Source organism: Oncorhynchus clarkii, chromosome 2 (assembly GCF_045791955.1).
Source record: "Oncorhynchus clarkii lewisi isolate Uvic-CL-2024 chromosome 2, UVic_Ocla_1.0, whole genome shotgun sequence".
In the NCBI taxonomy this organism is placed as follows: domain Eukaryota; kingdom Metazoa; phylum Chordata; class Actinopteri; order Salmoniformes; family Salmonidae; genus Oncorhynchus; species Oncorhynchus clarkii.
In genome coordinates, this window is record NC_092148.1 from 8627364 (window position 1) to 8643356 (window position 15993).

Here is a 15993-nt window from a genome sequence, read left to right on the forward strand (position 1 = left end):
AATCACATTACACAATTTTACAAACAGTATCATCCTCACTCATTCATTTTATACAACAATTAGATGTAAACCTCATATCTGAGGCTATTATATAAACAGCGTTATGGTAATGTGGCCCATGTATCCCATGAGTTTTTCCAAGTTGTAACAAACGGACCAGTTCGTAGCTGAATTATTCACCAATCTTTTATACCTTCTCTGGAACATAAATGTTGTTCGAACCTCAAGTTCTGTGAGGTGGAAGAAATTCCTTTGTTCTCTATGACACTTTACTCTGTCTCTATACTGTGTGGCCATGAGGCAGGGTCTTCCCTGGGAATTTACGACCTCTCTGACCACAGCAGCCTACTTGAAGGAGGCAGGGAGAGGGGGATGGGGCTTGCTGTACCCAAGAAGGGCAACGTCATGACAGGGGGTATGTGAGGATATAGGCCTTGTTATAGAGACGTGCAAAAAGCATTTGCTACCACTTGTTTGCTTAGGTTGAGGAAAAACAATGGTCCATATTATATAAAGCGAACTAGGCTATAACAATGATTAACTCCACAATTATTTCAGCATAGTCTACTAGCCTATCGAAGGTCTTGCGCAGCCTAAACATCACAGGAAAATGTGGTTGGTTTATTAAATGCTTTGCAATTTAGAGCTATGCCTAACGCAAAATACCAAAAAGTTAGAATTGGTGTGGGCCTACGCATCGACCAAACAGTTTAACAAATAAATACATATATTATTCAGGAGAATCCCATTGAATCAGGCTATTCATTTCAGTGCAATTGCGTTCTTATTCATATTCTTAGACTAAACGGAAAAACACCCCAGCCTGTTTTGATCACAGATCATGATGAAGCCTGAACATTTAAGCTGTCTGTCATTGATTTGGCCCACAATTGCCTATAGATTTGATACACGTGAAGACCTATATTTAATCTGGAATTGACAAACAAAAGCATGAATAGGATCCCGATTTTCCCCCACGTCATATTTATTACCAATTAGGCTAAATGTGTTCCTAATAATTTGCATAGGCTAACCATTGCGATTAATGTTATTTACCATCTTCTGCTTTTTATGAATAAACAGGCATCAGTGTAAACATAATATCATTACCATGACCCATACACACATTAATGTTACTTACCTTACAGATCACAAAGTGAGCTAATTTCCACTCCATTCATATGCAAATACATTTGATTCATACACTGGCTTGTCTGGCTGTCATGTGTTCATTTTAAACAGGCATTCCCTTATTTACACTGAAATAATTTTAGTCCTCAATTTGACTGCCTCGCCTGGTTCACCAACTACTTTGCAGACAGAGTTCAGTGTGTCAAATCGGAGGGCATGTTGTCCGGACCTCTGGCAGTCTCTATGGGGGTATGCAGACGACACCATTCTGTATACTTCTGGCCCTTCCTTGGACACTGTGCTAACTAATCTCCAAACGAGCTTCAATGCCATACAACACTCTTTCCGTTGGCTCCAACTGATCTTAAACACTAGTAAAACCAAATGCATGCTTTTCAAACGTTCGCTGCCCGCACCTGCCCGCCCGACTAGCATCACCAACCTGGACGGTTCTGACCTATAATTTGTGGACAACTACAAATACCTAGGTGTCTGGCTAGACTGTAAACTTTCCTTCCAGGCCCATATTAAACATCTCCAATCCAAAATCAAATCTAGAATCGACTTTCTATTTTGCAACAAAGCCTCCTTCACTCACGCCGCCAAACTTACCCTAGTAAAACTGACTATCCTACCGATCCTCGACTTTGGCTATGTCATCTACTAAATAGCCTCCAATACTCTACTCAGCAAACTGGATGCAGTCTATCACAGTGCCATACCAAATCACCTTATTCCACCCACCACTGCAACCTGTATGCTCTCGTCGACTGGCCCTCGCTACATATTCGTCGCCAGACCCACTGGCTCCAGATCATCTATAAGTCTATGCTAGGTAATGCTCCACCTTATCTCAGCTCACTGGTCACGATAACAACACCCACCCGTAGCACATGTTCCAGCAGGTACAGTGGGGAGAACAAGTATTTGATACACTGCAGATTTTGCAGGTTTTCCTACTTACAAAGCATGTAGAGGTCTGTAACATAGGTACACTTCAACTGTGAGAGACAGAATCTAAAACAAAAATCCAGAAAATCACATTGTATGATTTTTAAGTAATTCATTTGTATTATAATCACCTACCAACCAGTAAGAATTCCGGCTCTCACAGACCTGTTAGTTTTTCATTAACCTCTTTGATCTCTAGGGGCGCTATTTCATTTTTGGATAAAAAACGTTCCCGTTTTAAGCGCGATATTTTGTCACGAAAAGATGCTCGACTATGCATATTCTTGACAGTTTTTGAAAGAAAACACTCTGAAGTTTCAGAATCTGCAAAGATATTGTCTGTAAGTGCCCCAGAACTCATTCTACAGGCGAAACCAAGATGATGCGTCAACCAGGAAATGAGCAGAATTTCTGAAGCTCTGTTTTCCATTGTCTCCTTATATGGCTGTGATTGCGCAAGGAATGAGCCTACACTTTCTGTCGTTTCCCCAAGGTGTTAGCAGCATTGTGACGTATTTGTAGGCATATCATTGGAAGATTGACCATAAGAGACTACATTTTCCAAGTGTCCGCCTGGTGTAGTGCGTGGAATTCGGTGCGCAATTGCCAGCTGCTTGTACTTTTCCATTTGATTGAGGGGAGAAACCATGCTTCCATGAACGATATATCATTGAAGAGATATGTGAAAAACACCTTGAGGATTGATTCTAAACAACGTTTGCCATGTTTTCAGTCGATATTATGGAGTTAATTTGGAAAAAAGTTTGCATTTTGAGGACTGAATTTTCGGGTTTTTTTGGTAGCCAAATGTGATGTATAAAACGGAGCTATTTCTAATACACAAATAATCTTTTTGGAAAAACTGAGCATCTGCTATCTAACTGAGAGTATCCTCATTGAAAACATTAGAAGTTCTTCAAAGGTAAATGATTTTATTTGAAGGCTTTTATGTTTTTGTTGAAATGTTGCGTGCTGGATGCTAACGCTAATGCTAACGCTAAATGCTACGCTAGCTAGCTACTTTTACACAAATTATTGTTTTCCTATGGTTGAGAAGCATATTTTGAAAATCTGAGATGACAGTGTTGTTTACAAAAGGCTAAGCTTGAGAGATGGCATATTTATTTCATTTCATTTGCGATTTTCATGAATAGTTAACGTTGCGTTATGGTAATGAGCTTGAGTCTGTATTCCTGATACCGGATCCGGGATGGGGAGATCAGAGAGGTTAAGAAGCCCTCCTGTTCTCCACTCATTACCTGTATTAACTGCACCTGTTTGAACTCGTTACCTGTATAAAAGACACCTGTCCACACACTCAATCAAACTGACTTCAACCTCTCCACAATGGCCAAGACCAGAGAGCTGTGTAAGGACATCAGGGATAAAACTGTAGACCTGCACAAGGCTGGGATGGGCTACAGGACAATAGGCAAGCAGCTTGGTGAGAAGGCAACAACTGGGTGCAATTATTAGAAAATGGAAGAAGTTCAAGATGACGGTCAATCACCCTCAGTTTGGGGCTCCATGCAAGATCTCACCTTGTGGGGCATCAATGATCATGAGGAAGGTGAGGGATCAGCCCAGAACTACACGACAAGACCTGGTCAATGACCTGAAGAGAGCTGGGACACAGTCTCAAAGAAAACCATTAGTAACACACTACGCTGTCATGGATTAAAATCCTGCAGCGCACACAAGGTCCCCCTGCTCAAGCCAGCGCATGTCCAGGCCAGTCTGAAGTTTGTCAATGACCATCTGGATGATCCAGAGGAGGAATGGGAGAAGGTCATGTGGTCTGATGAGACAAAAATAGAGCTTTTTGGTCTAAACTCCACTCGCCGTGTTTGGAGGAAGAAGAAGGATGAGTACAACCCCAAGAACACCATCCCAACCGTGAAGCATGGAGGTGGAAACATCATTCTTTGGGGATGCTTTTCTGCAAAGGGGACAGGACGACTGCACCGTATTGAGGGGAGGATGGGGCCATGTATCGCAAGATCTTGGCCAACAACCTCCTTCCCTCAGTAAGAGCATTGAAGATGGGTCGTGGCTGGGTCTTCCAGCATGACAACGACCCAAAACACACAGACAGGGCAACTAAGGAGTGGCTCCGTAAGAAGCATCTCAAGGTCCTGGAGTGGCCTAGCCAGTGTCCAGACCTGAACCCAATAGAAAATCTTTGGAGGGAGCTGAAAGTCCGTATTGCCCAGCGACAGCCTCGAAACCTGAAGGATCTGGAGAAGGTCTGTATGGAGGAGTGGGCCAAAATCCCTGCTGCAGTGTGTGCAAACCTGGTCAAGAACTACAAGAAAAAAATGATCTCTGTAATTGCAAACAAAGGTTTCTGTACCAAATATTAAGTTCTGCTTTTCTGATGTATCAAATATTTATGTCATGCAATAAAATGCAAATTAATTACTTAAAAATCATACAATGTGATTTTCATTTTAGATTTTGTCTCTCACAGTTGAAGTGTACCTATGATAAAAATTAAAGACCTCTACATGCTTTGTAAGTAGGAAAACCTCCAAAATCGGCAGTGTATCAAATACTTGTTCTCCCCACTGTATATCTCACTGGTCATCCCCAAAGCCAACACCTCATTTCCTTCCAGCTCTCTGCTGCCAGTGACTGGAACGAATAGCAAAAATAGCTGAAGTTGGAGACTTTTATTTCCCTCACCAACTTTAAACAATCAGCTGTCTGAGCAGCTGTGCATAATCCATCTGTAAATAGCCCACCCAATCTACCTACCTCATCCCCATACGTTTTTTAATGTACTTTTCTGCTCTTTTGCACACCAGCATCTCTACTGTTCATTTATCACTCCAGTGTTTATCTGCTAAATTGTAATTATTCGCTCCTATGGCCTATTTATTTCCTACCTCCTCATGCCTTTTGCACACACTGTATATAGATTTTTTCCCCCCTACTGTGTCATTGACTTGTTTATTCCATGTGTAACTCTGTGTTGTTGTCTGAGTCACACTGCTTGTCACGACTTCCGCTGAAGTCGGCTCCTCTCCTTGTTCGGCATCGCCGCTCCATTATTCATATATCCATTTGGCTTGTATTGTTTCCATACACACCTGGTTTTCATTTCCCCAATCAATCTACTTGTATTTAACCCTCTGTTTCCCATCATGTTTTGTGTGTAATTGTTTCATGTTATTGTGGTGTTTTTTTACGCGCTTTACTTTTGTTATGTTCTGTGTTTTGAGCGCGTTTGATTTATGTAGCTGCTCTCATTTTTCGAACTAAAATAAAAGTGCGCCTGTTTACATCACTCTACTCTCCTGCACATGACTTCGCCTCTATACACCTGATGACAGAATTACACATCAAAACATGATGGAAAACAGAGGGTTAAATACAATGGAACAAGACAAGACAAATGGATATATGAAAAATGGAGCGGCGATGGCTAGAAAGGCGGTGACGTCGATCGCCGAACGAACAAGGAGAGGAGCCGACTTCGGCGGAAGTCGTAACAGCTTGCTTTATCTTGGCCAGGTCGCAGTTGTAAATGAGAACCTGTTCTCAACTAGCCTACCTAGTTAAATAAAGGTGGAAAAAAATGTATGATTTAAAAAACATTATAGCTCATTAGTACACCCTTGTGGTTGAGTATGTCTATTGTATGTCTTAGGATACAAATACCATCAAGGGATACGTTAGAATTTACAATAACGAACACCTTATGAAACAGCTGTGAAAACCAATCTATAAATATTTTAGACTTAAATACATAACCATTTATATATTTTTGGTACAATTTTGGTCAATTTACTTTCAGATTTTTTGTACACTCACATGGCAATCATAGACTAAAATACAGAATTCTGGTGTGTGGAATAGAGAGGAGGTGGGTATTGTGTGGATGGGAGGTTCTGCCTGCCACTTGTTTTTCAACAGGTAGTGGACTTGAAGAGGGAAACTGCAAAGTCCAGGAACTGCTCCCCTCTTTGTTCTGAGTGTTTGCAGTGATAATGTTTTTAGCTAATCTGTGCAGCTCACATTGTGTACCCAGTATGATAGTGTTCTTGCTCTTTCTTGGCAGATAATGACAACATGACATTAACAGTAGCTGATGTAATGAGAAGTTGTAGGGTGGTTGGTAATGGAGGACATCAGGTGGATCCATATCTGGGTGTTAGGACCCCAGAACCCCTAGGTCCTGGAGAACAGGAGCAGAGTAAAGGGAACAGGGTAGGAGACAGACATAATCATTTAACCTGTGTTTGCTTGTTTATCAGCTATGTAAAAATACAGTTATTGAATTATTTAATTTAAAATGTTTGATTAGACATGTAATAATGTTAATGGCAGACAGAAAATAAAGGATACCTGTCTCATTTTTTATGTCAGTGGGGCTGGTAAAGGATGGTCCCTAGAAAATATAGAGAGATGAGTTGTGAGAGAAACTCCAGGGTGGTGTCATGACAACTGGAGGCATACACCTTAACAGTACCAACCTGGAAGTGGCGGTTACTTAAAGTGGTTAGCCTTGAGATTGACTATTTGGAGAAACCCTGGGCCAGTGTTGGTACTGCTGACAGCATGGTAATTCCGCCCACCACGAGGCTGCAAATGCAAATAGTTTTCATCTGAGATTTTTATATTTCACCTTAACGGATGTTGACCCCAGCTAGGAGCAAAAGAGTGTAACAGTATAGCTACCGTCCCTCTCCTCGCCCCTACCTGGGCTCGAACCAGGGACACATCAACAACTGACACCCACCAAGCCACGGCCCTTGCAGAGCAAGGGGAACAACTACTTCAAGGTCTCAAGAGCGAGGGATGTCACCGATTGAAATGCTATTAGCACGCACTACCGCTAACTAGCTAGCCATTTCACATCGGTTACACTCATCCCCCTTTTGACCTCCTCCTTTTCCTCAGCAACCAGTGATCCGGGTCAACAGCATCAATGTAACAGTTTAACTTTGGTCCGTCCCCTTGCCCCTACCCGGGCTCGAACCAGGGACCCTCTGCACACATAGACAACTGACACCCACGAAGCATCATTACCCATCGCTCCACAAAAGCCACAGCCCTTGCTAAGCAAGGGGAACCATTACTTCAAGGTCTCAGAGCGAGTGACGTCACCAATTGAAACGCTATTAGTGCGCACCACCGCTAACTAGCTAGCCATTTCACATCGGTTACAAGAGCAGCAAGCTTTCCTGGGTCTCGCCTTCCTTTCATCCTTCTTCCATGTCATTCACCCAGATGTCAAAACACTTGGTCCCCTTGATTCTTCTCAGGTGGCTCTCCTTCTCATGTGCCCTGTCCACGTTCAGTCTCACCTTGATTGATAGAAATAAATGCAATTATATTTCATATTATCACATATTATATCTCTTGGAAGGCCAGAAAATAAATGAACAGTGGACAATAATTTTTACCTGGTCAAAAACCTCCACATCCTTCTCAGTCCGTGCCTGAAGGGGATCTTCGAAGGCATTCTGATCTGGTTCGACTACTTCCACCACATCAGGTGGAGTATTAGTGACCTCAAAGTACAATATACAAAAACAGCAAAAGAAAAACACGAAGTAAATAAAAAAATATATACTACAGTATATGCAATAATGTTATATACAATTTCCTTGTTTACGTCAGTTAACTGCTGTGGCTCCCCTCCATACAGCAGATGATTTAGTGAATACTCTGGAGGCATGGACACTGCTGTGTTGTGTGCAAAGATAATTACCTTCAGATTGTCCTTCCACCATTCCTGGTACCCGTCAAGGGACTTGCCCATGGCAGTCCCGTTGGTCCATTAATTCCTCCCCGCACTTGCCATGAGGTGCGTGTCCCCAGCCCGGAGTCACCATACATCTACACATTCACATTATATAACTCACTGTCCTTTCGGCGTCAATTTCGAACCCCCCCTCCCCTCTAAATTACTGGATGTCTATGCGAAACAATACTACAACCATTACATTTAACTGACATTGACTAAAACTAACTAGGCTAGAGCTAACTACTATGGCGCTTAGCCAAGCTAAATTTGGTTAGCATCAAGCTACCGAACTGTTAAAACGCTATTTTCGTACAAATATTAACACCAACACATTTTATCGTGTCATCACATATTTACATATATTACCTCAAGTAAACTGAGCCTTTGTTCATAGAAAATAAAATTGTATCCATAACGTTGAAAAAAAAGTACAGAAAGTTTGGACGTCATGTAAACCATTAGCAACCTAGCCTAACTCCTTTAATTTACCAACCAATTTTTCACTCAGTTAAAATTACCTTCAAACGTCACCAAACTCATGGACTATGTAAATAACCACGTTACCTCAATATTTTGAGTCATATTGCATTTTTGCACATTACATACTTGAAATAAAAGGGTAAAATTATGAGACTGAGAAACGTTCGTTTTCAGAACTAGTCATTTTCCATAATGAAGAAGAAATGGTAAATATCTCCCCAACTCACTTATTGACGTCACAGCTCCCCTACCGGCAGAAATGATATACATACATTAAATACAAATACCTGGGAGGCAAAATAAACAAAATTAAAAATTAAAAAAAATATGACCATACATATGTGTGTCACATACACATGGCATATGCTTGAGTACGACCTTGCCATTTCTGATCTGCTTGTCTCTATAAATGAACACTAGAACATTGGTAGCCAGAATTAGCTATTTCAAATCTAACTTTGTCACATGCGCAGAATACAAGTGTAGACCTTACCGTGAAATGCTTACTTACAAGCCCTTAACCAACAGAACAGTTCAAGAATAGTTTAAGAGAATATTTATTAAATAAAGTAAAAAATGAAATAAAAAATAATAAAAAGTATCACAATAACATAACAATAACGAGGCTATATACAGGGGGAACCGGTACTGAGTCAGTGTGCGGGGGTACAGGTTGAAGTCATTTGTAGGGGTGAAGTGACAATGCATAGATAATAAATAGCGAGTAGCAGCATTGTACAAAACAGATGGAGGGGAGTCATGATGTGCAAGTTAGACATATTTTGTCCACATGTTTTTTTATATTTTATTGGACCTTAATTTAACTAGGCAAGTCAGTTAAGAACAAATTCTTATTTTTCAATGACGACCTACCCAGGCCAAACTCTAACCCGGATGACGCTAGGCCAATTGTGCGCTGCCCTATGGTACTCCCAATCACAGCTGGTTGTGATACAGCCTGGAAACGAGGGGTCAGTAGTGATGCCTCTTACACTGAGATACCACTGCGCCACTCAGGAGTCCCAAGCATGTTTTTTTGTTTGTTGGTCCTGTCAATGTTGAGTGATCACACATGCCTCAGCACACATAGGTTACTTTGCCTGCTTGCAAATATGTGCTAAAAGCGGGGATGTTTCATAGTATTTCTGATTATCTCACCACCACCAATTAATTTTATTTTTCATAGATATCCACGAACCACGACTGCAATATAGGCCTACACTCAGATAAAAAGGTACTATCTGCAAACGAGCAGGATTTTTCCGCAGTCCCTATAAGGGAACCCTTTTCTTGGAACCCCTTTCTCCAAGAGTGTACTCATCAAGTTTAGCCTGTTAAGTTCACACCATTTGATTCCGTCCTCTAACATCTGCCTGGTATTCAAGATAACATGCAACATAGCACCACCACCTTTGAAGGTTTTCGTCAACCTCTGCTCAGACTTAAATTGCAGTGTTCCAAGAACCTCCACCAGGGGTGACTGTAGTATCCCCAAACAGACAAAAAGGAGACACAAGAGGCACCCCACACTAATTTTAGATCCCAGGGGTCTTTATTTTCATACTCTATGCTCTCACTCTCATCACTATCTCCTTTGCCATCTTATCAAGTCTTTACTTAGAACTCCACACACACATACACACACACATACACACACACACACACACACACACACACACACACACACACACACACACACACACACACACACACACACACATACACACACACACACACACACACACTATAGTATCTTGCTTACATTTCAGGCATCCAACTGAGGCCTTGGATGGATCATGTTACACTGAGTTGGGCACAGGGATATATGTACAGTCATTTTTAGTGTGGTGGCAAAGTAGTTGAACAGGAGAAGAGGATGTGGTTACTTGTGGAGGGAGAACAGTGAGGGTGGTGGGTTGAGCACCTGCAGTGAAGCTGATTGATGCTCTGGCTCATCACATATTGACTAAAAGAAAGAGATTTAGAAATTAGTTCGACATTGCCATAGTTCAACAGCTGAAAGACGTCATTAACATACTCCGAGAGATTGCAATATATTTAGTATTCACTGAATGAAGTAGCCTACCCATCCCCATTTACAATTATATTAATCAATGAAATATATGATAATATAGCACATTCAATTACATTATTATTGTAGACTATAGACTACTCCTGTATCTACCTTGTACAATAACGTAATCATTGAATGAAATAGCGTACCCATCCACATTTACATTTTAATTGATCAATTAGATAAATAATACTAGCACATGAAGCTACATTGTTGTAGAATAGGCTACTACTGTATCCACACTATATTAGGATACCGTCGTGATTGTCAGGCCTGATTTTAGGTCTTCGATCGAAGTAGCATGTTGTACCTCGTTTCCCTTCTTCAGTGAACATTAGTTATTTAATTATTCCCTTAAATAAATAATACTAGCATATCAAATTACGTTATTGTACACTAGCCTACTCCACTATCGACACAGTAAATAATATAGCCTACGTGCTTTCGACAACACGTTATCAACAAAAATATATTATTTTCAAATAAACCACATTTCCCTTAACACAGTAGACCTAAATATTTCCTAACAATATCACCACTTAAATACAGCCTACTTACTCCTCAATTGGATCAAGGACATCTTGGTAATTACTTTAATCGTCTCTAATAAGGAAACTATCTGGGGCATAATAAGGAAACTATCTGGGGCAGACACTCTAAAATCGCTTCTTCCACTTGTAAAAAAACAAACAAACAAATTAATGTCTGTGTTGCCGCCTAGCTCTCAAATACCGTGCCAGTCTCTCTCTCTCTATGAATGGTCACTGTTATCCAGATTCCTTGGAACGTCCTTACCATGAACCCTAAACTAACACTAAACTAACCCTACACTAACACTAAACTAACACTATCTGGATTCCTTGGAACGTCCTTACCATGAACCCTAAACTAACACTAAACTAACCCTAAACTAACACTAAACTAACACTATCCGGATTCCTTGGAACGTCCTTACCATGAACCCTAAACTAACACTAAACTAACCCTAAACTAACATTAAACTAACACTAAACTAACCCTAAACTAACACTAAACTAACACTTAACTAACACTAAACTAACCCTAAACTAACACTAAACTGAACCATTTTATACATTTATACTTGATAGAGATAGGGACATCCCAAGGATCCTGGATTGCACGAACCCTCTGGGAAAACATATGAACTCCGCAGTAAATAATATTGCCTACTTGCTTTCGACCATACGTTATCAACAAAAAATCATTATTTCCAAATAAACCAAATTTGCCAAAACCTCACTAGGGTAGGGACACTATTTTCACCTCAGGATGAAAAGCGTGCCCAAAGTTAACTGCCTGTTACTCAGGCCCAGAAGCTAGGATATGCATATAATTGGTAGATTTGGATAGAAACCACTCTAAAATCAACATTATTTCTAAACAAACCAAATTTGCCTTAACATAGTAGGCCTAAATATTTCCTATCGATATCACAACTTAAATATAGCCTTCTTACTCTTCAATTGGATCAAGTAGATCTTGGTCATTATTTTCATTGTCTCTAATGAAACTATCTGGGGCAGAGACTCGAAAATCGCTTCTACCTCTTGTAAAAAACAAAAAATAAATAGCACATATTGTCAAGCCCTCACCTTAGTACTCATTGTTTTCTTTATTATTTTAGTTAGGTCAGGGTGTGACATGGGTGATGTATGTGTTTTTGTTCCTGTATGTCTATGGTTAGTTGCCTGTGTCTGCACTTGTTTATATATAGCTTCATGTTCGTTTTGTTGTTTTGTAAAGTTTGTTTAAGTGTTCTTCGTTAATAAATAGAAGAATCTATTCACATCACGCTGTGCCTTGGTCTCCTCCATCCAAAAAACGTGACAGAATAACCCACCAAACAAGGACCAAGCAGCGTGAATGGGAGGAACAGTGCTTGGTGAAAAAATGGACCCGGGAGAAGGATGAGTGGGTAACAACCTGGGAGGAGATAGAGAGGTGGTCGATCGATCCAGGGAGAGTGCCAGAGCCCGCCTGGGATTCAATGGAACAGTGCGAGGAGGGATACAGGAGAATGGAGGAACGGCGATGATATAAGGGTACACGGCTAGCACGGAAGCCCGAGAGGCAGCCCCAAGATTTTTTGGGGAGGGCACACGAGGAGATTGGCTGAGTCAGGTAGGAGACCTAAGCCAACTCCTCATGCTTACCGTGGGGAGCGTGTTACTGGTCAGGCACCATGTTATGCAGTGGAACGCACGGTGTCACGCAGAACGCAGAGTGTCCGGCGACAGTACCCAGTCCAGAGTGTCCGGCGACAGTACCCAGCCCAGAGCGTCCGGCGACAGTACCCAGTCCAGAGTGTCCGGCGACAGTACCCAGTCCAGAGTGTCCGGCAACAGTACTCAGTCCAGAGTGTCCGGCGACAGTACCCGGCGACAGTACCCAGTCCAGAGTGTCCGGCAACAGTACTCAGTCCAGAGTGTCCGGCGACAGTACCCAGCCCAGAGCGTCCGGCGACAGTACCCAGTCCAGAGTGTCCGGCAACAGTACCCAGCCCAGAGTGTCCGGCAACAGTACCCAGCCCAGAGCGTCCGGCGACAGTACCCAGTCCAGAGCGTCCGGCAACAGTACCCAGTCCAGAGTGTCCGGCAACAGTACCCAGTCCAGAGCGTCCGGCAACAGTACCCAGCCCAGAGCGTCCGGCAACAGTACCCAGCCCAGAGCGTCCGGCGACAGTCTACAGACCGGAACCTCCTACGACGGACCGCAGACCGGAACCTCCTACGACGGGCCGCAGACCGGAACCTACCACGACGGGTCACAGTCCGGAACCTACCATGACAGGTCACAGTCCGGATCCGCCAGAGTCTCCCTCCAGTCCGGATCCGCCAGAGTCTCCCTCCAGTCCGGATTCGCCAGTCTCCCTCCAGTCCGGAACCGCCAGAATCTCCCTCCAATCCAGAGGCGCCACTCACTCCAGACTCGACCATCAGTCCAGTGGCGTCCTCTAGTCCGTGGTCAGTGGTGAGGGTTCCCGCTCCAGAGACATTAAGTAAGTGTGACGAGTCAGAAGTGGAGCGGGGTCCACGTCAGAAGTGGAGCGGGGTCCCCCCCTCAAAGTCCGCACCTTTGAGGGGGGGGGGGTACTGTCACGCCCTGACCTTAGTGCCCTTTGTTTTCTTTATTATTTTGGTTAGGTCAGGGTGTGACATGGGTGATGTATGTGTTTTTGTTCCTGTCTAGGGGTTTTGTATGTCTATGGTTAGTTTCCTGTGTCTGCACTTATTTATATATAGCTTCACGTTCATTTTGTTGTTTTGTAAAGTTTGTTTAAGTGTTCTTCATTAATAAATAGAAGAATGTATTCACATCACGCTGCTCCTTGGTCTCCTCCATTCAACGAACGTGACACATATGAACTCCTCTGAACGCCATGGACACAACTCTTATTGGTTGTCTGATGTGGAACTGGTAACAACACAGTCTGTGATTGGCAAACAACATTTAGATCTGTAAACTGCGAGATAAGATAACATACCATGCCATGAGGTGTTGAGGGAAAAACGGATTATCTATAGATTGGGCATGATCTTTTTTAGGCCATCAGCAATAACAGGAAATACTACAAACTACATTATAGTTCAAGGTGGCAACGTCGGAATGTCTGCTTGCGCAGCAAAAATGGTACGTTTCTAACATTTATGGTTGAGATTAAATTAATATCAATATAAACTATGCACATTGTGACTTTCATTAACACGCAATGCAGGCTTCACACAGACGTTAGTCAGGCGTTGGTATCATGTCATGTAAGTCAGACACGTAACGCAGGAGTCATGTTAGGTGGTATGTTTGCCTAGGCTTATATGTCCCTTATCACTCCCCATAGTTCCTCCTTTAAAAGTTGCGAGCTTACACCACGGGACAGAGGTACCCAGCGCCATGGCTTCATTACTCCAGACCACCACAAGGGGGAGTTAGAGCACTCATTATGCATTTGGGTCCCAAGGTTTTTATATGACCAATCATATCGAGTGGTTCCAATGACGAATTTGATGCGAGCCACCTGTCTCTGGTGACTTTCTTCAGCAAAAATGGCTGACAAAACATTAGGGTGGAAGCAAATGTAAGTAATTATAACATCAAAACGAGTCAGGCTAAAAATGTACAATTGAAAGATATATGTTAGTTAATGTAGAGACAAACGATTGTGCATATTTATTGTCATAAAGTTAATATAAGGAATTAATGTTGTTATTCTTTCAACATGCATCACTGGTTTACATGACCTCTGCTACTCCTGTCTCTAGTTTCAGCACTTTTTAAATCATGATGGGCAGCCCAGGACAGAATCGGCAAACATAGAATTGTATCCTTTTTGGCAATGTCTCTTCAGCAGAGAATTATTTTTGCAGGCTTTATTGTTAGTTTGTTGTCACATTTAGATGTTTCTGCTGTATAGAACGAGAGAAATGGTAACTCCCACCCTGAGCAAAGTTTCAGATGAATGTCACAGAGGGTAGAGTCAAAATCAAGGCCCCAGTGAGAATTGAACTCACGACCCCTGGTTTACAAGACCAGTGCTCTAACCACTGAGCTATGGAGCCATACGGCAAGGTATGAAGATATGGAATGCTATAAAGATCACACCCGTCATACGGTTAAAAAATGAGACACACCTAAGTAACCAAACATGCAGGTTTCCCAGTCTGGCTCCTACAGTAAATGCAGATTCCTTGACATCCTTTGTTATGCATTTAATGACAAACTCTCCCAGGTCTATGTGACCCACAGGCAGGTCTGGTCTAGTGGTCCACATTCTTCAGAATTCTCCTTTAATAGTCTCCTCTCCTCCTTTCCTTGTCTCCTCTCCTTCATGACCATCCATTTTGTTATTTTTAGGGGTAGATCAGCTTTAATACTGCAGATAGATTGTGTGTCCTTTCAATGTAACTGTCTGCATCATTTCCAATCCCCCATACATTTTTTTTACAAACATTCCATTGTATTATTTTCCCTTAACCCTACCACCCCTCCCCTAATTGGATTCAATTAATGGACATCAATACTTAGACTTCTACTTCTAGCTTATACATACTATAAACATATTAGGGACACAGTATATTTTACATTAGTCATATTTTTATATTTTTAATTTTAGTCCCACCCTTCAGCTACCCTCAACCCCTCCCACCAATCTCTGAAAACCATCCAACTTTATAAGGGTACACTTATCATAGTTCAGTTGTATTCCAGAGAGGTTAGAGAAATGATCTAGATTGTCTATGAGCCTCTGCAGCGATCCAAATGGTGGTTTTAAAAGAAAGCATAAGTCCTCAGCGTACAATGACATCTTTGTTTTTAAGCCCTGGATTTCTATCCCCTTGATTTTATTGTTGGTTCTGATTTTAATAGCTAACATTTTGATGGCCATAATGAATAGATATGTCGACAGTGGACAACCTTGTTTCACTCCTCTTGACAGTAATACCCTCTTCCGACAACATCCGGTGAAATTGGAGAGCGTCAAATTCAATTGACAAAGTCATAATATTAAACATTCATGAAGATAGAAGTGTCTCATATCATTTAAAAGTTTAACTTCTTGTTAATCTAAATGCGTTGCCAGAGTTCA

At 41.9% G+C, this 15993-nt stretch overlaps 1 non-coding gene across 1 annotated transcript; it reads right to left on the reverse strand.

Annotated features, from left to right (window-relative positions):
* Positions 1-14892: 14892 nt before the first annotated feature.
* Positions 14893-14965, reverse strand: trnat-ugu (transfer RNA threonine (anticodon UGU)). Its single transcript has one exon. It is a non-coding gene; the product is annotated as a tRNA-Thr (tRNA).
* Between the last annotated feature and the right edge of the window lie 1028 nt (positions 14966-15993).